We start from the raw sequence: 25,503 nt of genomic DNA on the forward strand, positions 1-25,503 counted from the left end.
TTGTTATTGGAGTTCAGTGCCTGTGGGTGGGCATAGTATGCTCCAAGGAGGACCTGAGTCTTCAGCTCCTGTCTTGGCTCAATCAGATTTGGTGGGGTGAAGGGGACAGAATAGTGTTAGGGTGGCAGGTGGGGCTCAGTGCCTCTGTGGCCTGCCCAGCTGGCCTCCCCTTGGGCCTACTGCAGATTCAGCTGTCTGGGTAGGACCCTAGAGCCAGAGAGGAGAGTGAGAAGGATGAGGGACTCTCTTTTTCCGTAAAGATCCCGATTTCCAAGAGGACAATCATGCCCTTCGAGAGGTGAATATGCTTAAATGAATAGCAGAGTAACCCCCCCTGCTGGCGGAGTGCCCACTAGGTCCTCACATTATTGATAGTCTTTCTGACAACACAGCAAAGTGACCACTGTTTGGTCCATTTTGCAGATGGGAAAGCTGAGCGTAAGAGGCCAGCCTGGGCTCCTGTTCACTCTCACATAGCCGGCAACTGGCAGAGCCAGGACTGTCTGGACTCAAGGCCGTGCCAGCTTCCCCTGGCCAGGCCAGGTGGCCTCAGAGAGGTCAGAAAGGGGGCCTCACAAGAAACAGATTCAGGGCAAGCCCTATTAAGTGCTCAACAGCTTTTTATACAGAAATAGAAAAAATCATCATAAAATTCATATGTAATCTCAAGTGACCTCAAATAGATGAAACAATCTTGAAAAAGAATGAAGTTGAAGGTCTTGACTTCAAAACATACTGCAAAGCAACAGTGATCAAGATGGTGTGGTTCAGGCACAAAGACAAACATAGAGACCAATGGAACAGAATTTACCCTTGTGTATATGGGCAAATGATTTTTGACAAGGGTATCAAGACTACACAATGGGGGAAGAACAGTCTCTTCAACAAACTGTATCAGGAAACTGGATATTCACATGCAAAAGAACAAAGCTGGACACCCACATAACACCATGTACAAAAATGAACTTAAAATAGATCAAAGACATAAACATAAGATCTAAGACTAGAACATTCTTAGAAGAAAACACGGGAAAATCTTCATGACATTGTATTTGGCAATGATTCCTTGAATATGACACTAAAAGCATAGACAAACAAAAGAAAAATTATATAAATTGCACTTCATCAAAATTTAAGACTTTTGTGCATCAAAGGACATTATCAAAGAATAGGAAAACATTTTGACACTGTTTTTTCAATTTTTTAAACTGATATATAATACACATAACATAAAATTCACGATCTTAAAGCATACAATTCAGTAGCGTTTAGTGTATTCAGAATGTTACATAACCATTACTACTATCTAATTCCAGAATATTTCCATCTCTTCCAAAAGAAATCCCATGTCCTGTAGTAGTCACTCCTCATTCTCCCCTTCCCCAGCCCCTGGCAACCACTAACCTATTTCCAGTCTCTATAGATTTGCCCATTGGCCCCCCTTCTTTTAAAAAAATTTTTTATTTATTTATTTTTAGAGAGAGGGGAAGGGAGGGAGAAAGAGAGGAAGAGAAACATTGATTGGCTGCCTCTCACACACCTCCAAGTGGGGACCTGGCCCACAACCCAGGAATGTGCCCTGACCAGGAATCGAACCTGTTACCTTCCAGTTTGCAGGCTGGCACTCAATCTGCTGAGTCACACAAGCCAGGGCAATTGACCCCATTTTTAACATAAAATTTTAGTCAGGTTTATTTCCATTATCAACTTCCATTGAGAAAATATTTTCTAGAGTGAATAGTATTAAGAAAAGATATATCTCTGAGCAATTGTTTTTGCCTTGCTGAGGTTATTGTGATTGGGATCAATTCTTTTCTAATAATTTTTAAAAATCCCATATGATTTGGGGCTGGGGAAGAACATATCAATTTCACTGCTTAGAGCTCCTACAAAGGTGAGTTTTTTGGGGAGGACCATATTGCTACCAAGTATAATTTCCCTGATCAAATTTTGCAGATATGAATTTTGTCCATAAGTTTCTAATCTTTTTTTGAGTCATTTTTATGTTGTTTTGATGATTTCTCAGGAATACTCACTCACCACCCTTATGAAGAGTATCCCGTTACTCTAACTCTTGAATCCCCTGTTAGTCTTCATAACCCTATCACCATCTGACATAACTTCATATTTATTTATTTATCTTCTTATAGTCTGTCTTCCCACCAGGCTGTGAGTTCCTTGTGAGCAGGGAGTTTTGTGTCCTGTTCATGTCTGTATTTTTTGTACCCGTAACAGGGTCTGAGACATAGTAGACCCTCAGTAAGTGGAAGAATGAAGAAACAAAGCATGGCTGGGATGAAACACTGACATCTGTGTTTATCTCTTAGTCTGGGAATAAAATCATGAGGAGCTGCATTAGACAGAGAGAGAGAAATGATGCAGGACCCAGAAGGGTCCAAGACCCAAATGGTGGGAGCCAAGCCAGCCCATTCCACATTAAGGATGAGCCAAGTTCTAAGGAGCTCCCAATTTTTCCAGGGAGACCGTTTGATTTACTGATGCTACAAAGTGGAGACTTATGTCTTTAGGGATAACAGGGCACATGGTCAGCATGATCAAAAATGGTGCAGAGGTGAGACCAAGAGAGACAAGGAGGTGTATCTCGGACAACACTTGCGTGCATGCCTCATGATAGCTGTTACTGCTGAAAGCTGACATCCAAGAACTGGGCCAGGAGCTCTGCATTCTCTCCCTCCATTCCGTGCAATTGAACACTTACTGAGCAACAGGGCCTCCTGGTGAATAACCTCACTTTAAGTCCTCCATCCTGGTTATCTAATGTTGCATAACAAACCACCCTAAAGCTTGGTGGCTTCAAACAGCAATGTATTATTATACCTCTCCTGATTCTATGGGTTGACTCAACTCAGTTAGGTGGTTTTCTCACTCAGGGTCTCCCGGGCATGGCCCTGGCCAGGTAGCTCAGTTGGTTAGAGCATTGTCCTAATATATACCAAGACTGTGGGTTCGATCCCTGGTCAGGGCACATACAAGAATCAACCAAGGAATGCAAACAAGTGGAACAACAAATCGATATATGTCTCCCTCTCTCTCACTCTAAAATCAATAAACGAAGTTGTGCTTTTTTTAAAAAAGCTCTCTTATATGTTTGCAACCAGATTGCTGCTGGGGCTTGAAGTCTAGGAGTCTCTCTCACCGCTGCTGGTTGGGGCTGGCTCTCAGTTGGGGCTGTCGACCAGAGCATGTGAGAGGAAGCGGAAGTTGCCAGGTTGCCTAAGGACTCCGCAGGAAACGAGCACAGCATCACTTCTGCTACATGGTATTGGTCAAAGTAGTCACTGGGCAGATTAAAGGGAGGTGGAGAAATAGACCTACCTCTTGGTGGGGAGGCCGAGGTCACATTGCAGAAGAGCAAGGGGATGGGAGCGATTGCTGGGGCCATCTTTGGAAAATATACTCTGTCACAGCCTAAAAATGCATTGAGGTGGGATTCTGCCAAGATAATCCACTTTTGCAGATCACTGTGGACTCTTCAAAGAGATTTCACGCCCACACTCATCACAAAAACTGTGAAGGATGTGGGCTGGGTGTACGTGAGGCAGTAAAGCAGGGTGGGGCCGGAGCACCTGGGACCTGGGTCTGCATCCAAGCACAACTGCTTCCTTCCTGGGTGACTTGGGGAAGCTATTTCACCTTTCTGTGCCTTGGTATCCTCATCTGTAAAATGAGGGGGTAATAATAATGCCTGCCTCATAGCTTCGTTGTGAGAACTAAGTGAAGTACTGGCTGTGGGATAGTTGGAATAGTGTTGAGGATAGAACAAGTCCTTGTGAACTGTGGTTTATTTTTATCTTTAAAATTTGTAATTTATTTTTTAAATAGGTTATATATTTACATCGTTCAAACACCAAAAAGGAATATGAGAGTCTGCAAAACACAGTGTCCCTGCTGGTTATCCAACCACCTGCTTCTCTTCACTGGAACAGACCATTGTCTCCAGGTCTCAAGTCCTGCCAGAAATACCCCCTGCATTTACCAGCAAACTTAGATATTTATTCTCCTACTATCTCCATATATATATATATATGGTAGTGACTATACTCATAGTTTTGCACCTTGCTTTTTCCCCTTTAGCAGATATTGCTGATTGTTTCATATTAAAATATTAAGAGTTGCCTCATCCTTTTTATTAGCTGTATAATATTGCAGCTAATAAATCTCCTGTGGAGGTGGTTTTCAGTCTTCAGTTCTAACACACTATGCTGTGATCCATCCTCACTGTGTTCGTAAGGAAACTGAGGTCTGAGTGGCAAAGTATCCCACCCGGGGGCCACATGATGAATGGTGTCAGAACTAACCAGATTGCAGTCCCTGGGCCCTACATACATAATGATTTCCATCTCATCTTGGTTTGGGCCTCGAGCCAGCATGAAAGGGGACAGGTGAGGGTGCTGAGCAGGCAAGTCTAATGTGCCGTTGTCTCCTCCTTGGCCTTACATTTGGCTACGTGATGGAGAACCAGCTGGGAGGAAGGGCCCGGGCTCTCAGACTAAAAATAGCAAAGAAGAGACCACACAGCTGAAGGGGTATTTTGCAGCAGTGAGCCTCATTGCAGTGCCTTTGTATAAACCTCATCTTTTCCTTCAGGTGGGGTTGGCTTTGGAGGAAGTAGAGGCTGAAACGCAGCCCAGGATGGGAGAGGAACAGCCCTATAATTGAGAAGACCGGGGATTATGACACCTGCCTGCCACTGACTCACAGGACACTAAGGCACGTCACCCAACATCTCTGGGCTGAAAGGTGGAACCTTGACCTAGTGGGGCCTCTCCAGTTACAATGCCAACTCAATCAATGTTTCTTGGACAAGCCTTATTTCCTCATTTAAAAAAGTAGGCATGGCCCTGGCTTGTGTGGCTCAGTTGGTTGGAGTCTTGTCCCATGCACCTAAAGTTTGCTGGTTTGATTCCTGGTCAGGGCACATACCTAGGCTGTGGGTTCATTCCCTGGTTAGGGTGCATACAGGAGGCAACCGACTGATGCTTTTCTTTCACATTGATGTTTCTCTCTCCCTTCCTCTTTCTCCAGAGTCAATGAATGTATCCTTGGGTGAGGATTTTTAAAAAATGGGCATGAAAGTAATACTGGTTTTGGTAAGAGTTTAATGAGACAATGTACGTGAAAGCCAGTGGAAAACTAAAAAATCAGCACACCATGCATATTCTCCTTTCTCCAGGTGTTAATTTTGAGGATGACATTACAAATGGTGAACTCTGCCCATAACCATGCCTTCAGTATAAAAGGTTATTATTAGTGAACCATGCTTCTCTGTTGTTCAGGACACAGAAATTAAAAATCAAAACCAAAACACAAAGTCTTTTTTGAGTGTTGAACTTGACATCCAGCATTCTGCTTGAGTATTCTGCCTGCATTTAAGGTATTAGGCCACTAGGTGGTGATGGTGTCTAGGCCACTAAGGCCTGTTGCAGAGGAGCTATCCTATGAACCATCTCAAATATCCTTCCTTTTTATACATTGAGAGACCTCACCAAAGGATACGAGGAGCTTCAGTTTCCTCATCTGTAAAATGGGGATAAGAGCACAAATTGAGCTTATGTAAAATCCTCCTGCACACAGTAAGACCTTCTGTAAATGTTTGCTTCTTTCCAGAGTGATGAAGATCACAATTTAGGCCCTGACTGGTGTGGCTCAGTGGATTGAGCACCGACCTGTGAACCCAAAGGTCGCCGGTTTGATTCTCAGTCAGGGCACATGCCTGGGTTGTGGGCCAGGTCCCCAGTTGGGGGCATGTGAGAGGCAACCAATCAATGTTTCTCTCACACATAGATGTTTCTCTCCCTCTCTTTCTCCCTCTCTTCCCCTCTCTCTGAAAGTAAATAAATACAATCTTAAATTTAAAAAAAATCTTGGTTTTAGAACCAGGCTGTTGGGTTTAAATCTCAGCTCCACTACTGATCAGCTGTGTGACCTTGGGAAAATTACCTAACCTCTCTGGGGCTTTGTTTCCCTGTTTGTAAGTAGGGCTAGTAATCATACTATTATTTACATGTGTAAAGTGCTTAGAGAGGACCTGCTCCAGTAACAGTGCTCTGAGTTTGTCATTGGCTGTGTATGTCCTGTGGCAAACCCTAACTCCTGGCACTTCTCAAGTTGAGGGCCTGGTCAAGATGACATGTCTTCAGGGCATGTTTTTATCCCTCTTGGAATGAATCATGGACAGAGAAAGCCACAATTCCAAGACTGCTGACAACCTGGTCTAGGTCCTGGGATACAGGCCACAGTTGACAGCAACCTCTGTCCACCAGGCAGGTGATGGAAACCAATTTGCAAGTGTGAAGCCAGCTGGTTCACAGCTGGAAGGTTAGGAGAGGGCAGAGGGGCTGCGAGGCTGTTTTAAAAGTAACTTTTGTCCCTTTGGGATGTCCTGCTCACGTCCCTGTATGCTGCTGGGAGGCAGCTCAGAAAAAACACCATGGGGCCACTGGGCCAATCTCTGGCTAGCTCTGTCCTGCTGCACCTTGATGCAAGTTGGTGGGGGAGGTGGAGGAATATGGTGACGACAGCACCTGACCAGAAGGCAGATCTGTTTTTAGCCCAGCTCTGTCACTGATGCGCTACGTGACCTTCACCAGTCACTCTTCCTCCTTTCTGGGCATGGGCGTCCTGCTCTGTCAAAAGTGGGACATTCTTCCTGCCTTCTTTATAACCAGAAATGTGATGAGAATAGAGAAACTCCTCAAAACCTCAACTCCTCCTTGAAGCTTTCCACCTTGGATGGAACAAAAGGAAATCCAAAGCCTCCCCACCTCCTTCCAACTCTTCCAGCATAAACATGAGACATTAATAACCAATCCATTATGTGTCATTGATGGATCGATTCCACACACTTGTTCAGTGCTGGTCTGCCCTCCTGACGGCATGTCCTGTCTGTCTGGTCCGCATTTGAAACTCCTCCCGGGCGGGCTGTGCCTATCTCCTTGCTCTGCATGGCGTGGAGAGTGTAGCAGGGGCTTCTGACAGAACGATGCCTTGGGGCTCTCCGTGAGGAGGAAGGTCCCATGGAATCCCAGATGGGTCAGAACTTTGAAGGACTGAGAAAAAGCAGGAGATAAGAAATGTGAAAAGCACTTTGAAAACTGAAAAGTGCTGTGCAAATGAGAGAGTCTTATTCTCTGGACAGGGGCATTAAACAGTTAGAGAGGGAGAGGGTCGGAGTAGTTCAGCTTCAATCACCAGGAGTTTTGCAATCAGAGAATCTAGAAGGAGGTTAGGTCAATCTTAGGGAGCATGAAAGTTGTGTCGATTTCCAAAATAGCAGTTATTTTGGAAGAAGTGTGTGTATGTGTGTTTTCCACTGATTTTTTTTCAGGGCTTGGGTCTCTAAGGTCCTAATACCAGACAACCTCAACTCCAGATGGAGTAAGCCTAGCTTGTCTGCTCCCTCACTCCCTCTCCCTGCCACCTGACCCCGCCACCACCAGCTGCCTCTTCAGGTCTGCCTGTCTTTATCCTCCCACAACTGTCCCAAGTGGTTCTGGTTTCTTCTAACCTCTAGCCTCCAGCCTCTCTCAACCCTTCGCGTTGTGACTGCATCCTCTGCAAATGTCTGCCTGTCTCACTCTTGCCATCGCCATCAAATGCCTGGCTGCCAAGGAACACCTAGTGTCCTCTCTAGAGTCAGCATCCTGTACTCTGGACTTCACTTCCTCTGGAAACGTACCGGTCCTGGGCTCCATTCCATCTGCACCAAAGCCCGATGGCACACTGAGCCAGGCTACCGTAAGGGCAGGCATGCTAGTCTGTCCATGCTGGATTGCACTTTAACAGCCTCTTGGGAAACTAGTCTCCTCACTTTAAGAACGTTCTGTTCAAAGGGAGAATTTCACAGAGATTTGGGGGTGCATGTAGTCAATGCTAATAATAGATGCTATTTATTATTAGGCTTCAGTCACTTTGCTAGGTGCCTTACATCCTTTGTCTAACTCCAACAACTCTGTGAGGCAAATGTAAAGTGTCGTAGTAATAAACACAACAAAATTAACTGAGCACTTAGGTGCCAAGCAGTTCACTTCGATTGTCTTGTCTAATGCTCACACAACCTGCTGCAGTGTTCACTTTCCAAACAAGGGAACCAAGGCACATAGATCAATTAAGAAGCTTGATATACAGTTATTAAGATAAGGAGGCTGAACCTCAGAGGGTTTAAATAATAGCGCCCATTTTTACCCAGCAAACATGCAACTAAGTGAAGTCCGTGTCTCATTCTCTCCCTCTCCTTAGGCTCATCATGCCTTCTCCAGGGACAATGGGAAATTTCAGGATGAAGTGAGGACAGCTGGGACTAGAAACTTCTTGGGGTGGGGATGGGCATGGGACTTCATCAGCTCCAGACGCTAGCATATCCCATACATGAAGAGTATCCACAAATGCTCCAGGACCCCAGCCCCAGCCACCTGCCAAGTGTCCCCTGACTTTGCTAACTTATTCCAGTAATTCTCCCCTGTCTCCTGCTTCACATGTCCCATCAGAATCCCAGCTACCATTCAGCCCCATTGGAATGCTGTCTCCTTCAGGAAGTCTTCCTGGATGGCCCTAAACCAGATCCCTCTCAGCCTCTCAGGAACGTTATCCACTCACTTAGCTGTCCTGTTCATCCTTCAGGTAGGTACTGCCATCTGGCCTCCCTAACCAGATGTTGAACTTGTCTAGGCTTTAATGCCAAACATGCAGTCAGTGTCCAGAGAATCCTTATTGAGTGAGTAAATACTGCACTTGGGCATTCCCCTGGGTCATTGGGATCATGAACCTCAGTACCCCTGGTGAGGGGAGATGGAGAGGAAGGCAAGAAATATAAACGTATGACCAGCCCAGGTGCAAACAATAGGGGGTGGTGAGGTGTGTGCCAAACTTGCATCTGCATCCCTTCCTGAGGGTTTCTGATCGAATTCAGCCACCACCACTCCCCACAATAGCTGGGACCTAATTTTTCCCTGAACACCCTCTCTTTCCCTAGCTTTATTTTCCTACTTCATGCATTCTACTATAAAATATACTCTATATACTATTGATTCTATTTGTCTGCCTTCTGTCACAAAGGTGAACTATCTGGGACCTGAGATTTGGTCTGTTTGTACTCTGCTGTAGCCCAGTGCCTGGCACACAGTAGGCTCTCAATAGATAGGTTTAAAAAAAAAAAAAGTCTTCACCCGAGGACACATTTATTGATTTTTAGATTTTTAGAGAGAGAGGGAGAGAGAGGAACATCGATGGTTGCCTCGACTGGGGACAGAACCCTCAACCTGGGAACAGAACCGGTAACCTTGGTATGTGCCCTGACCTGGGACTGAACCACAACTTTTTGGTGTAAGGAGGACGCTCCAACCAACTTAGCCACCCAACCAGGGCTCTACAGATAGATGTCGAGTGAATTATCAGCTCCTTGCCTGTCTTTGCAGTAAAGCGAGCTGCCCCAGATGCCCCCCACCCCCGGGCAGTGTCCGGGCTCCTGGAAGCATTCAGGGTTCAAGGTAGGAAGAGTGAAGGCCGCTGGTGGTCACAGAGATCCCCAAGGAGATGGCCTGGAGTCTGCCTTGGTGACAGCAGGTCCAGCTGGAACTAGGGCAGAAGGGTTAGTGACTACCCCAAAGGGTTAACAAGAGCTCTTCTGGGAGGAGCTGATGGGGTGGTGTTTTGGGTGGGATAGTCGGGGAGAAGGGGCCGTTTCTCTACAACACACGCACACGCGCGCACACACACGCCCCTACATGCACCCGCACGTACCAAAAGACGCAGGATTAGGAGAGGCCAGAAACGGACAGACAGACAAGGCCGGAGGAAAGTACAGGGAGGTGGGGAAAGGGTAGAGAGGGGAAGGGAGCGACATCCCTGGGTGCACTGCGCACCTGCAGGAGGGTCGCAGAGGAGCGCTCAAGGGAGCCCCTCTGCCCCGACTGGGAGCATCCCTGGGGGAGGGGGCCGGCCCGGGAGCCGGGGAAGCTAGGGGTTCTCCCCGGGACCAGCTAAGCCGCTAGCTGCCTCCACAGCAGCCTCGGCCCTTCCACCTGCGCAGGCACCGCACCGCCCTGCGCCGCCTGTCATTGGCTCGCTAAAAATGCCTCTCTAATCTGCGCTCCTCTGTGTACGCCTCCTCCCTCAACCACCTCCCCCCACCCCCCACCCCCCGGCTCTGACCTTCCTCCTTCGCGCAGCCTGGGCGAGATCCCGGAGACGCGGCGGCGGCGGTGGCAGCGGCAGCGCAGCCTCCTCTTCCCCCGGGAAGCCGTCCGGGCTTGAGGCCGGGCCCCAGACGCCACGCTAGGCGCCGTGGCGCCGCCGTTGGTGCTGGGCACTCCTGCCCCCAGGTATGGGGTCTGGCCCTTGGATAGAGAAGGTGGGGAGGGAGGGGGGTCCATTTAGGGAGTGCGTGTTGGCAGCGGGCGCAGAGACTGGCGTCTTCCCGGGAGAGCGCGGGGGAGGACTGGGCAGTTACCTGGGGAGAGGTGAGCGCGGCTGGCCGGGGTGCTTTACAAGCGCTGGGGTTTGCGGACATCCCCCAGGCAGTGATAAGATGCCCCTGCTGTGGGCCCCTTCGCAGCAGGAGCTGGCGGCGGAGGCCTTCACCCATGGGAAAACGCAGGAAATGGGTTCCTTGGGAAGCTGGGACCCAGGCCACTGGAGTACCAGCGGGGTTGGTGGGCTGGTGCCAGCTTGGCGCAGAGGCCATTCATGGATCAGAGTGGGCTGGGGAGAAGCACAGCAGCTGATGAGCCCTGTGCCCTGTCTGGTTTACAATTAAAGATATTTTCTTCAGTCCCTCTGCTCCTTCCCCCGCAGCTGGGATGGGAGTGGAGAAGAAGGAGGTGACGTTAAATGGCTGACAGATACAGCAGAAGCCATGGTCAGTCTGTCACTGCCCTTCCTCCCCACGCCACTTGCTGCCTGTTGAAACTCCCCATATCCCCCCCCCCCCAATTTTTGCTGTACAGGAGGCCATGAAAACAATAAAAGGTCATCAGGGCGTGAGGGACGCAGTGACAAACCCCAGGGCTTGGCCAGAACCAGTTTCAAGCCCCAGCTGCCTCCCACCCCCTTCACCCTGCTCTGCACCCCACGTGCAGTGACACATGTGGCCGTTTTTTTCTGGGCATAACCATAAATAACCCACATTGCCCTGGCTGCGGCACAGCAGAGTGCAAACGGAACTGCCAATGATTTTGGAGGTTCTATCCCTCACCCAACCTGGCCTTCTCATCACATGTCCGAATCACCATTCAAAAGCCACCCCCTCCAGGCAGCTTCCTTGATAGACAGTTGAGATCCTCAACTCCTGCCCTGCGTTGTCTCTGACCTAGTCTGCCTTGTGGTTTGGCTACTTATGTCTTGTCTGTTGCTCTCTAGACCTTCCAGGTATGAACCTGTTTCATTCTTCTATGTCATCAACCCTGCATGTGACCAGGGTCTGGGACCAAGTAAATGTTTGTGAAATAAGTGAACGAATGAACTTGAACTCTGGGAAATAGCTGGCAACCTGAAGGAAGGGGCTGAGCCCCTTTCTAATGTTTTCCTTCCATCCCCCTGGGACTGAGGAGCCACTGAAAACGGACAATCCCATTTAGGCCCTTCCTGGACCTGGAGCTAGTGGGAAGCTATGGCATTTAAAGATAAACGCTGCAGTCTCCAGACGGTCTTTCTGGGACCCTGGTTTGAGTGCCCTGGCCTAGTCTAGGCTTAGTGGAAGACCCTGGGTGAAGATTTGGCTTTCCTTAGGCCCCTGGGTTGGCACTTTTTTCCTGGGGTACTCAGCTCAGACCAGAGCTCTCTGTCCTTCTGTCCAAGCCCTTGGGAAAGTCACAGTCAGCATTAGGGAGTCTTGGAAGCTTCAAACTCGGCCATTCTCAGCCTCTGGTGTCCTCATAGTGAGCTCTGAGCAAATCTCATGACTCCATTGTGTGGAGGAGTAAACCCAGGCCAGAAGAAGAGGCTGCCACCAAGGGTTCTCATGCTTGTGACAGACGTGGACATTTGCAGAGCTTTTTCCCACCCCTTGTTACTTCTTTGACAGCCATGCTGATAAGACATCTGTGAGTCGTTCTTGTCCTTGTCCTACAGAGAGGGAGACTGAGGCCCAGAGAAGGTCAGCAGCAGAGCTGCGTCGACACAGTTCCTGGTTCAAGGGAGTTGGGGTGAGGCCACAGAGCCAGGTCTGAGTGTCTGGTTGTCCTAGAGCCCAGAGGATCCTCCCCTCTGGCTCTGTCCTGGCCCCTAGCAATGGAGAGAGTAAGAAGAAGGTGCTTCGGGGGTCGAGGGAGGCAAGTGGAGGGTATTTTAGTTAGTGCCTTCAAGTGGTTGGCCGTGGGGACCTTGAGGGGGAGGGTGCAGTGGTAACAGTAAAAACTAACAGCACATAGCGCTTGCCATGTGCCGGGGCCTGTCCCAAGTATTTTTAACTCATTCAATCCTCACAGTAGCCCAATGATATAGGTACTATTATTATTCCCATGTTACAAATGAGAGTGAAGCACAGAGAAACTATCTGTTCAGGGTCACACTTTGAAAATGGAGGAGAAAGAATTTGAATCTAGGGTCCGGAGGCTGTGCTCTTAACCTGTACTCCCTATTGCCAGATCAAGAGAGCTGTGCACCTAGCTACTGGGGACATGCTCTATCTGTGGAGATACAGGCTTCAGGTACGCCATGGCCAAAGTCCCTGCATTGTAGGTAGTATGTGCATGATTACATGTGACTGTGATAATTGTGGATGAGTAATAACACCATATCAATGGGTCTCACAGAGCAGGAGAACAATCTCTGTAAAATGCTCATTGGAGTCTGTCACTCCCCTGCTCCGCATCCTTCAGTAGCTCCCCAGTGCCCTGAGGACAAAGTGCAGTCTCCCTAATGTGGCTGTGCTTGGGCTTCCTCTCCCTTTTCACCCTCCTTCTGCCCATCAGCTGCTCTAAACTTTTCAGTTCCTCAAATAAGTCAGGCTTCTTCCACCTGCAGGCCTTTGCCCTGGCTGTTGCCCCTGCTAGAGTACCCTTCCTCCTCCCCACACACTCCTCACCCTCTGGAGTCGCTGCTCTTCCTCCCAGAAGCTTGGGCTTGGGCTGGGAGCCCCCGTCCTCATACCTTGCTCACTTCCCCTCACACAGTTTCTTCCGTGGCTTTGGATTATGGCCCCCCCCCACCCGCATCCCCAGGCCGTGAAGTTCATGGGGACAGGGTCTGTGTCCAGTGTCCTGTTCATGGCATCTGCAGGGCATGGTACTGAGTAGCCCTAGCTTGCACCTGCGCAATGAGCCAGTGCCTATTGGTCCCATCATTCCTTTCCTCTCCTCACCAGTCTTAGAACTCATACAGCATTTTTCTTCTTCCAACAGGAGATGAGGAAACAAAAAATTTGCATATAACACCCAGCAGGGACAAGCTGGTGGTAGAAGCCTTCAGTGGAGAAGTGAAAGTGCCTGTGGGCCTAGCAGGACAGGGAAGAACGTTTGAGTGGGGGAAATCACTGATTTGGGGGAGACCTCCCTGGGGAAGCAGGTGGAAGCAGTTGGGGAGGGGAGGGGATGCCAGGTGGGTGAGGGGTGCTTGCTTTGGTTTTACATTTTTCTTAAAGAAAAAAAAGCTTTTATTGTTTTCTTTTATTACCAAAGTGATACATGATTGTTGTGGAAATTTTAGAATGTACTGGAAAGCCAAAAAAAGAAAACGTGTTAGCTAGCACCAGACCCACCAGCTGTGAGCACTCTGTGGCTGGTTTCCAGCCCAGTGGACTCGAGGGGACGATGGGGACTGGGGACTGCTGGGGCAGGCCAGGATCCCACAGAGCAGGTGGGGGCATTAATGTGTGTGGAGGGGGAGGGAGGTCCCTGAGCCTCACCTGTGGACAGCATGGGATGGAAGCAGGACAACCAGAGGGACAAGTAGACCTCAGACGCTGGCCCAGCAGGAGCCCTCAGGGACCCAAGGGGTGCTCCGGAACTAGAGGGGCCCTTTAGAGCAGAATGTGCTTGGAATGGTGAGGCCTTTAGACCTCAGCCTCCATCCGGCACCGGGCCAGCGCTTGCGCTTGGCCGCATGGCTTGCAGCAGGAGTGGCCCCGCCCCCAAAGGGCTGCCACCCGAGGGTCATGTGCTCACCGCATCCCCAGCAGCTGGGGCAACAGACAGTGCTCACCACCCAAAAAGGGACATATTTGTACTTGTACTACAAATTTCACTTTTTGCTTATCTGAAAGCCAAACTTTACTAGGTGTCCTGTATTTTTATTTGCTAAATCTGGCCCCCTGGATTGGGATGGAGGAGAGTAGAGAGAGAGGGAGGGAGTGCCTGGGGGTCCTAATTTTCTCTTATTTTGTATTGGGGAAGGGGTCAGTGGGTACTTGTCTGAATTTGGCGGTTAAAAAAATGTCCATTTTTAGAAATTAATGACATGTTTCAAATTTTGCATGTGTAACTGTTTCCGTTTACTGTCTAGAGAGTAGCTCCTCATGTGTAGCTTTTGGTTCCCTAGTGCTGCTCAGAAGTAATACAATGATATATCCTCTTATTTATTCAGGGGGGACAAAAGGAGATTTGAGGACGAAGGGTGGAGTCATTAAATAAGGCTAATCCATTTGAGAAATAGGGACACTGGAACCCTCACATCAGCCTGGGAGAACAGGTCCACTCTGCCTTTCCAGCCATTAAAGTTTTGACCTGGCAATTCCTCACCAGGGATTTCTCCTACAGACACCCTCTCAATAGGGAGCAAAGAGACCTGGGTGGGGATGGTCAGTGTGGCCAAGCCAATTGTCTGCCAGGAGGTGTGTGACATAATCAGGACCTCTCCAGACCATGTGATTTTAGGCAGCAGCTCATGCTTTCATTCAGTCAGTGAATCTTGATGCAAATCTTCTGTGCACCAGGCACTGTTTTAGGTGCTGGGGACACTGAGAGAAAAGAATGGGACAGAGCTTAATACCAGGGTGGAAAGCCAGAACATGTCATCTAGTTTAGGCAAGTGATTTGTGGAACCTGATGTGGTATGATACCATTAAAAAATACATGTCTCTCCCTGTCCATATTGCGTAAAGATGTCCAGAAGGCTGCAGACCCGTTGGTCATCAGAGCTTACCTCAGGGACAGGTGTTATGAAGCCAAGTACAGGCAAGAGGAGACCTCTGTATTTCAGCACCCTGTGCTGTTTGCATTTTATACAACAAGCATCATTCCTCATAAAAACATAATTAAAATTATACTTGATAATACCTGAGATTTTTCTTAGAAATCTGAAAAACAAAAAGAGCATTCCCCTTGATGGTGGCATTTGAGTCAGATGCTGCCCCTTGGGTTTGGAGAGTGTTTATTTGTGGCTGGTTTCTTGTTTTTCCTTTCCTCTTCCCAATCCTGGGGTGGGCAAAACCTGCTGGGATGGGGAAGGGGAGGTTAAGTCCGGGTATCAGGAGGGCAGTATTTGGGAGAGTGGTAACCAAGCACCCGTGGTGTGTGGGACATTGGAGTTCTCGTTGGGGGGCACAAGGGAGGGAGGCAGGCCCTGGAGGCCGTGCCAGGGGGCTGAGGGGCCTGAGATCCACTGACACATGCCAGGAACTGCCCATACCTGTTACCTCATTCAGTATTCTCAGGAACTTAGGAGGTTATCCCTATTTTATAGATGTGGAAACTGGGTTTAAGTGACTTGCACTGCAAGTAGGTGGCTGAGGCAGGATTCACAGCCATGCAGCCTGGATCCAGAGGCTGTGCTCTTACCCTCTGTGCCCCCGCACTGCCGGTCAGGAGTGGAGATGGCCCCTGGCTCAGGGTGCAGGCAGGCGTGCTCCCGGAGACCGGGCTGATGATGGAAGGTCTTCTGCAGGAGGCAGACCTGGAAGGGAAGGATGGTGCATTTAGAGGTAGAAGATGTCTTCCAGGCAGAGTAACAGCGGGGACGGAGATGCAGAGGCTGGACTGTGAGAGGCGGGCGTAGGAGCTGGGGAGGAAATCAGTGCAGGAACCTGAGGAAGTGGGAAGTGAGGCTGGTGGAGCAGAAGCCGGATGTTTTAGATGACCAAACTCGCCGGACTTGCTGGTGCAGGTGGCCCAGGGCTCTCCCTTCTCCTTGCAGGACTTGGCGGAAGCCCAGCGTCCTTCTGCCCCACTCTGGCCCACCTGGGCCTTCCCCAGGGCCACACACGCTCTCCCTGGCCTGCTTGGGTCCGGCCTTGACCAGCTGCTGGAGAAGAGACCACTGAGGCTGGGCAGGAGCGTGGGCTGGGTCGGGAGGCCCAGGGCGAGGTCCTGACACTGACTCACAGAGGGGCCTTGGGCCGTTCAGTGCCTTCCCTTGGACTCGGCTTCCTCTTCTTTTCCTTTATTTTAAAACTTGTTATTGTGGACAAGTGTAAACCTTTATAAAAGTAGAGAGAACAATAGAATGAACTCCCATGTACCCATCAGTCAACTTCAAATGTTATCAACTCATGGCCAATCTTGTTTCATTTCTACCCTGCCCCTCCCATAATAATTCAAACCAAATCCCAGTCATCATTTCATCACAAATACATCAAGATAAAGATCTTTCTTACCATAATCATAATACTGTTATTGCCCTTAAGAAGTAGCCTTTGCTTTATATCATCAAACATCCACTCAGTATTCACATTCCCAGTTGCCTGACATGCTTTTTTTTTTTAAGTTTGTTCAAATCATTGTCCAAATAAACTCCCCACATTGTGATTAGTTGATATGTCTTAGTCTCTTTTAATCCAGTTTCCCCTCCGTGTTTTCCTTTTTCCTTGGGAATTTATCTGTTGGAGAAGCCAGGATATTTGTCCTGTAGAATCTCCCAGTCTGGATTTTGTTGACTGCATCCTTGTGGTGTTAGTTTAACATGCTCTTTGGTCCCTTCTGTAAATTGGTGGTTAGGTCTGTCTGCCCCCTGACCCCTCAAGCAGTCATCGGCAAGTCCTCCTGGTTCTCGTAGATTCTGGCCACTTACCTCCTCTCCTGTCGCTCTCCTGGATTTTTGCGGCAGCTTCTGCCGGGTCTTCCTGCCCTTCTCTTTGCCCCACCAGCCAGAGATTCTTTTAAAACCTAAATCAGATTACATCCCTCCTTTGCTTAAAACTTCAATGACTTCTCTTATTCAGAATAAAGCCCAGAGTCCCATAGAAAGTCCTCTAACAGCCTGCAAGGCCCCGAGTGATCTGGCTGCCCGGTACCTCTGACCTCATCTCACAGCACTCCCTCCTCACCGCGCCCCTGGTCATTTCTTGGGTGTATCAAATATCCTTGTGATCATGGCCCGTGCACTGCCACTCCATATGCCCGGCCCCGGGGCCTGCACCTGCTGTTCCCTGTGCCTGGCCTCTGGTGTTCACATCTCTGCCCCTGTTACCTTCTCAGAGAGGCCTTCCCAGAGCGTCTCTTCTGCAGTAGCCCCGGTGGTCTCCGTCCCCTGACCCTGCTCTATCTTCCCTGAGAGCGCTCACGCATCCCTGATGTCACAGTCTTCTCGGTTTCCCTCGGTCTCTCCTACCTGCCTGTGAGGCCCATGGGGCAGCGGCATGACCCTGCCCACAGAGTGTACTTCTTCCTTCTCACATGGCACTGCCTGTTGCCTCCTCTTCTTTTGGGAGCATTTCCTGGAAAATAAAATAACACCATATATGTGCATTTTCTTTATAGTTTACAAAATATTTTCTGTCTTGGGTTGGATTCCCTAGAACCAGAGCCCAGCACAGGGATTCCTGAGCAGGTGATTTATTGCTAGCGAGTACACAGGAGAAGGGAGCCAGGGCGCCTATTAGGTGAGAATGTGGCTGGGAGAGGCCAGGGCGCCTATTAGGTGAGAATGGGGCTGGGAGAGGCCGCTTTCAGCAGAAGCCTAGCTCTAGGCTCATCCCGCAGGGAGCTGTTTCGTGGGAGCAGCGAGCACTACAGGCTCGTCCTTCCGGAGGCCCGGGGCCAGACCTTTGTACCCCCTCATCAGGCTGTCGTTAGCTGCCTCTGGGGCAGGGCATAACCTCCCAGGCATTCGTAGGTGAGCAGCTCACACAGAAGCCAGCATTGCCTCTCAGGACAAGAGGGCATCTGTGAGCCACTAGCAGGCAGAACCCACGGCCGCTGGGGGAGGGGTGTACCCCGCCCCCCATAAAGGGACACCAACAGCCCCTGCTACGTTTCCTTATCCATTTTGTTTTGAGCCCTGCAATAAACCTATGAGGAAGGCAGTCATTAATTACTATCATTTCCATTTGCTAGATGAAGAAGCGGAGGTTCTTGGAGTGAAATGACTTGCCTGGGGTTGCTCAGCCAGGAAGAGGCAGACCTGGGATTTGAGCTCAGATTCTTATTGGAGATCCACTGATTGGTTGATAAATTGTCTTAATGGCTACTGATTTGTAGTTTTACTCCCATGCATTCATTCAACAAATAGGTATTGAGTTCCGGACAGTGGCCATTTAGTGGTGAATGAATGGCTTTGTCCTTCCCCGCTGGAGCGTCTAGTCTATGAATCTGTCCAGCATTTAGCTATCTACCACCCTACTCATCCCTGCTGTGCCCAACTCCATAATGACAACCTGTGAATTTTGTCGAGCACTTAGGGTGTGCATTGTACTAGGCTCCTTGTGTTGACTAGCTCTGTTCACCTTCATAGCTTCATAGCACCCCATTTTCAGATGGGTAAGCTGAGGCTGCAGAGGGGTTAAGGCTTCCAGCCAGCATCCCTCATTGAGTGTGTGACAGAGCTGGGATTCAACCCTGTTCTGAACTCGCCTCTCCCCATCCTGCCTCCCCTCCCCCGGCCCCACCCACGGCAGGATATCTGGTGTCACCTCTATCAGCAGCTCCATCGGACACCAGGCTGCCACCACCTCCTGCTCCCTGAGTGTTGGGTGACCGGCTGCCATCTCACCTGCCCCACTTGGCCCTGCCCCAGATGGAGCACCTCAGATGTAGGCTTCCTCCAGTTTATAGGGCCCAGGATCCCCACCTCTGCTCTCCTCCCCAGCCCCTTTATCACTGGCCTTGACTGGCTGGGTGGGCCCTTCCACCACCCCCAGCTAAGCCTGGGCATTGGGGGCCCCTCCCCACTCGCACCAGCTGGCCTGGTAAGCTGCGAAGCTGGCTTGGCTCCCGTGCCCCTAGGCAGGGCCGGGGCAGGGTGGCAAATCACAGCAGGCTTCCTTCCCACCTCATCTCTCCCCAGGCAGGGCCAAGGCAAGACCCGCAGGGAGAAACCAAGGGATGTACAGGTGCGGAGGGTCCCCCAGACTGCCTTGGTGATGGGGACGTATGAGGCAGAGGATGGGGGTGGCGCCCCAGGCTGTGTGAGACCGCTGCTCCCACTAGGACCCCCTTACTACCCCACACCGGGCTGCTCTGAACCTTTGCTCACCTGAGCCGGGCCCTGAAGGCCTGGGCTCTGTCCTCAACCTCAGGCCTGGAGGTTCACTCCGGGGGCTGCACTAAGGAGGCGCCTGTGGCCCCCTTGGCATAACTCCTGGAATATTTGTCCAAAGTTTAGACACAGAATAGCATGCAAAGCACATGCAAATAAGCCCATCTCCCTGTTGGCCTGGCTAGAGAAGCGGTCGTGGGCAGTCTGCTCGCAGCCTGGCCACGATGGCTGGAGTGCCGTTGTCTGCAGGAAATCGGGTGCCTGCGCAGTGGTGGGGCGTGGGGGGATGCAGGGGGCGGGAGAGATGGGGAGCCCTGAAGGCTGTGGTCATCCCACCTTTGTTGCAGGTTAACATCTGATGACTGTTACATTTTTCTCCGTAACAGATGGTGATTTTTCTAACTTGATCATTTTATTTGCTTAGTTATATTTCTATAAAGAAAAACTTTATGCCTATTTTGTCATTGTGAAATATGCTACGCACACTAGGACAATGTCTCCATTCTTTCCCTTTACCAATTTTTAAAGAAATGAGTTTGTGTTCTAATAACCCCCAAAGATAATCAATGAGTGTTTTTCCCCATTTTTAAAATATAAAAGTATATAAAATAGGTTATGCATTTTATTTTATCTTTTTTTCTGAGGGGGAAAAGGAGGGAGAAAGAGAGGGAGACAAACATCGATGTGAGAGAGAAACATCAATTGGTTGTCTTCTGTACATGCCCTGACTGGGGACTGAACCCGCAAACCTAAGTATGTGCCCTGACCGGAAATCAAACCCATACCTTTTGGTTTGCGGGATTGACAGCAATCAACTGAGCCATACTGGCCTGTGCAACAGGTTATGCATTTTAATAATAATAAGCCAACATCCAAGTTGCCACCATTTAGGTCAAAAACAGAGAATTGCCACAGCTTCAAAAGACTCCCTGGGAACCCCCTTCCAAGCATTTCTCTCTTCCAGAGGTACCCTCCTTTCTAAATAGTTAGGGCTACCAGCTGCTTTGTTTTTGGTTTTATCACATATGTAGGCATCCAAAACCAAATAGTTCCATCTCTTTTTGAATTTTAATTCACAGAATTATTATTTTATGTTTGGCTTTTCTTCAATTAACATTTTCTTTTTGCCATGTATCTAGCTTGTTCTTCATAGCAGTAGTCTTTTCATGTTTCAGCATTGCCTAGTATTCCAATATGTGAATATACCATGATTAACTTCTGAGTCTACTGTTTACAGACATCAGGGTTGTTTCTGACTTGTGGCTATTGTGAAAGATCCTGCTCAGAACATTCTTCTACACGTCTCTGGGTAGACATACGCATGCAGTTCCACAGTTCCTGGGTCGTGGGGTATGTGTATCTTCAGACTTACTAGATAATGCTAAACTGTTTATCAGGGAGGTTGTACCAGTCCACACATCACAAACAGTGTGTACAGAAGCCTAGTACTCCAGATTCTTGCAGATATTTGGTTATTGGCAGTCATTGTGGGTTTTTAAATTTTCATTATCATTATGAATTTTTATAAATTTGTTGAGTTTCAGTCCTTGCACATATTTCCCTCAGCAGTGCTCAAATTTCCCTGGCTTAGGGTAGCGGGAGCCTCTTCAAGCTGACTCTGGCCCCCTTCTCACCCACCACACCGGTCTTTGACAGTGTGCTTGCTCCCTGGGATGATGTTCCAGGCTCCTCAGAGCTGCTGCCATCGGCTATTTCTCAAAGGTGCTATGGATCATTTCATATTTGTTATTTGACTTTTTTTTTTAATTTAATGACTTTTAGCACATTTACAAAGTTCTGCAACCATCACTTCTATCTAATTCCAGAAAATTTCCATCCCTCTAAAAAGAAACCCCATGCCCATTAGCAGTTACTCCTCAATTACCCCTCCCTCAAGCTCCTGGCAACCACTAATCTACTTTCTGTTTCTGTAAATTTGTCTATTCTGGACATTCATACAAATGGAATCATAGAAGTCTTTTGTGACTGGCTTCTTTCAGTTAGCATAATGTTTTTAAGGTTCATCTATGGTGTGGCATGTAACAGTACTTCATTTTTATGACTGAATGCTATTCCATTGTGTGGTTATATACATTTTGTTGATCCATTCATCCACTGAGGAATAGTTGAGCTGTTGCCACTGTGAATTGTTATGAATAATGCTTCTATTAGCACTTGTATGTACAAGTTTTTGTGTGGACATAAATGTTTTTGTGTTTTCATTTCTCCTATATACCTAGGAGTAGAATTGCCAGGTCATATCATAACTCTGTGTTAAGCTTCTGAGGAACTGCCAGACTGTTTTTCAGGCTGCACCAGTTTACACTCCTACCAGCAATGTATGGAAGTTCCAGTTTCTCCTTACCCTCACCAACACTTGCTATTGTCCATTGTTTTGATCACGGCTATTCTAGTGGGTGTGAAGAGACATCTTATTGTAGGTCTGACTTACATTTTTCTAATGACCAATGATGTTGAACATCTCTTCCTGTGCTTATTGGCCTTTTGTTTCTTCTTTTTGGTGCAATGTCTTTTGTCCATTTTTAATAGAATAATTTTATCTTTTTATTATTGAGTTATTCTAGATACCAGACCCTTATCATATATATGATTTGCAAATATATTTCCCATTTCTGTGGAGGGACTTTTCTCTGTGGATCCATTTAATAGGGAGTTGTCTTTAGAGACTCAGTCTGGGTGTTAGAGCATTAGGCTTCTTGAATTCTAGAAACCAACCTAAGAACCCACCCACCCATAGACTCAGAGGCTCTGAGCAGTAGGGTGTCATCTCACAGTGGCCCTGAGAGGCTGAGAATGGAGGTGACCTATGCAGGGGTACCCAACTGCTATGTGGCTGTAGGACACCAGCGTCAGGTCCCCAATTTAGCTGCCATTGCTCCTCTCAGGGTCCTCACTCTAGCCTAACCCACACCCTCCAAACCCCAGACTCAGCCATTCCCTTCACCTCAGGGTCCTCACTCTGCTTTCTTGCTCTCAGCCTTCTTCCTTCAAGAAGAAGCCTTCCTCGGTTGCCCTAGCCTGGGGGCTTACCCTCCCCGGGTGGGCTCCTGTGGCCCTAGGAGGTAGGAGGTTAGACTTAGATGCATTATGAATGGTCAAATTTGGGAAAAACTGGATTCACGCAAGGTAAAGAATTTTCTTTTCTTTTAAATTATATTTGATTGTTTGTTATTATAGTTGTCCCAATTTTCCCCCTTTGCCCCCCTCCATGAGGCCTTCCCCCACTCCCTCAGGCAGTCCTCACACAGTTGTCCAGGTGTCATGCATATATGTTCTTTGGCTACTCAGTTCCCTACGCTGTACTTTACAACCCCATGACTATTCTGTAACTACCAATTCATGCTTCTTAATCCCTTCGCCCTTCTCGCCCATCCTCCTGACCCCCCACCCATCTGGCAACCATCAAAACGTTCTTTGTATCTATGATTCTGTTTCTGTTCTGCTTGCTTGTTCATTTTTTTAAGGTTCAATTGTTGATCACTGTGTATTTATTGCCATTTTATTGTTCATATTTTTTATCTTCTCCTTAAAAAAGATAACATTTCATATACTGGTTTGGTGGTGATAAACTCCTTTAGATTTTTCTTCTCTGGGAAACTCTTTATCTGTCCTTTGATTCTAAACGATAACTTTACTGGGTAGAGTAATCTTGGTTGTAGGCCCTTGCTTTTTGTCACTTTGAATATTTCTTGCTAATCACTCCTTGCCTGCAAAGTTTCTTTTGAGAAATTAGCGGACTGTCTTATGGGAACTACCTTGTACGTAACCAACAGCTTTTCTCTTGCTGCTTTTAAGATTCTCTCTTTGTCTTTAACCTTTGGCATTTTAATTATAATGTGTCTTGGTGTTGGCCTCTTTGGGTCATGTTATTTGGGATTCTCTGCACTTCCTGGGCTTGTATGTCTATTTCCTTCACCAAGTTCGGGAAATTTTATTTCATTATTTTTTCAAATAGGTTTCCAATTTCTTGCTCTCCCTCTTTCCTTCTGGCAGCCCCATAATGGGAATGTTGGTGTGCCTGAAGCTGTCCCAGAGGCTCCTTACACAAACCTTGTTTTTTTTTAATTCTTTTTGCTTTCTGATTTGTTGTTTTTTGCTTCCTTATATTTCAAATCATTGATTTGATTCTTGGCTTCATCCACTTTCCTGTTGATTCCCTGTAAAATGTTCTATATTTCAATTAACATATCCTTCATTTCTGACTGGATCATTTTTATGCTGTTGACGTTCTTATTAAGTTAATTGAACATCCTTATAACCAGTGTTTTGAACTCTGTGTCTAGTAGATTGCTTGTCTCCATTTTTTTCCGTTCTTTTTCTGGAGTTTTAGTCTGTTCTTTGACTTGGGCCGTGTTTCTTTGTCTCTTCATTTTGGCAGCCTCCCTGTGTTTGTTTCTGCGTATTAGGTAGAGCTGTTATATTTCCCAGGCTTGGTAGAATGGCCTAATGTAGTAGGTGTCCTGTAGAGTCCAGTGGTTCATCCTCCCCCATTACCCAAGCTGTGTACTCAAGGTGTGCCCACCATGTGAGCTGTGTACACACTCCAGTAGTAATGGAGCCTGGATTGCTCTTGGCCCATCCATGGTCAGCAACTACCTGTGTTCTGTCTGGGGTCACACAGCATAAGCTACAAAGTGATCTGCAGATGGCTGCTACTTGTGCTGGACTTGGAGGTGCCCTGGCAAGGCCAAGCTGTGAACCAAGGCCAGCTGCTGCTGGTGCTGCTCCTGGGGCAACTTAGCAAGAGGTACAGAACTCACTGAAGCCAGATACTGCTTTTTGGAGAGAATCTAAGAAAATCTCAAGCATGGCCAAAATGAGCCATCCATATGGAAAAGCCACTGGAAACAGCTTGGGTGGGCCTGAGAGTTGGGTGGGGCAGGCCTTGGAATCACCAAGGTGGGGCAAACAGTGTGAGCAAGGCTGATGGAGTTTCAGATATGGTGTCCACCTGCTAGCTCTGCAGCTCTGTGGGAGGAGGGCTCAGCAAAGAAACAATGTTCTCTGCCAGCTCTTCTGTCTGGGAGAAAGCTGCCCCCCACCTCTCACCCCAATGCTGGACAAGTAAGTTCCTCCCATGGCTTTGATGCCTCTCAATCCCCTACCCTTCATACTGGAGCTCAGAGGCAGTGAGTCTGAATAAGTCTGTGCATGGCCTCCTAGGAGAAATTGCCTGGAAGTCCAGCTGTTTCTGTCTTCCACAGCCTCAATTCCTGCTGGTTTTTAGCCAGAAGTGATGGAGACTCATCTTCCTGACACTGAAACCCTGGGCTGGGGAGACTTCTGTGGGTCTAAGACCCTTCGTTCCTGAAATATCCCTCCTGATATTTATCTGCCACGTGTGGGTGTGGGACCAGCCTGTTCCACATCTCTACCCCTCCTACCAGTCTCAATGTGGTTTCTTCTTTAATTCCATTGTTGTAGGACTTCCATTCAGCTTGTTTTCTGATGGTTCTGAATGACAGTTGTTTTATAGTTTAGTTGTAATTTTGATGTGGTTGTGTAAAGAGAGCTGTGTTTACCTATGCTGCCATCTTGACCAGAAGTCAAGAATTTTCTTTATGCAGGACTCATCAGCACTTTTAACCTGCAATTGTGTATTGTGAGTATCAAAGAATTTGATTTCCAAAATGTAGAAGCAACCAAAATGTCCTGTAATAGGTGAATGGATAAACTGGTACAACCAGACAATGAATATTAATCAGCACTTAAAAAGAAATGAGCTATCAAGCCTTGAAAGACAAGGGGGGACCTTAGAAACATTACTAAGTGAAAGAAGTCAGTCTGACACAGGTACATACTGTTTGGTTCCAACCACAGAACATGCTGGAAAAGGTAAAACTGAAGAGACAATAAAAAGATCATGGGTGCAGGGGTGTGGAGAGGGTAGGCGGGAGGGGGGAACCCATAGGTGGACTACAAGAGATTTTGGGGGCAATGAAATTATTCTGTATGATACTATAGTGGTGGATACATGGCATTATACATTTGTTAAAAGTCCATGGCATGTGCAACACCGAGGGCAAATGCTGATGTACTTTATGGACTTTGGGTGATGATGACATGTCCATGTTAGTTCATGGATTGTATTGATGTTCGGCTCTGCTATGGGACGTT

General features: G+C 48.0%; 1 protein-coding gene across 2 annotated transcripts in view; it reads left to right on the forward strand.

The window, feature by feature from the left end:
- The first annotated feature begins 10,200 nt into the window (after positions 1–10,200).
- Positions 10,201–25,503, forward strand: part of PACSIN1 (protein kinase C and casein kinase substrate in neurons 1) — a 59,262-nt gene continuing 43,959 nt past the window's right edge. The window contains exon 1 of one of the 2 annotated variants that reach the window (XM_054569241.1): positions 10,201–10,340. The gene's annotated coding sequence lies outside the window, so the exon portion shown is untranslated. The remainder of the gene's footprint in view (positions 10,341–25,503) is intronic. The other variant, XM_054569239.1, reaches the window with a different exon arrangement.

The sequence above is a fragment of the Pteronotus mesoamericanus genome, unplaced genomic scaffold, assembly GCF_021234165.1.
Source record: "Pteronotus mesoamericanus isolate MK-2021 breed Mesoamerican mustached bat unplaced genomic scaffold, CSHL_Meso_final contig_20, whole genome shotgun sequence".
NCBI classification, from domain to species: Eukaryota; Metazoa; Chordata; class Mammalia; order Chiroptera; family Mormoopidae; genus Pteronotus; species Pteronotus mesoamericanus.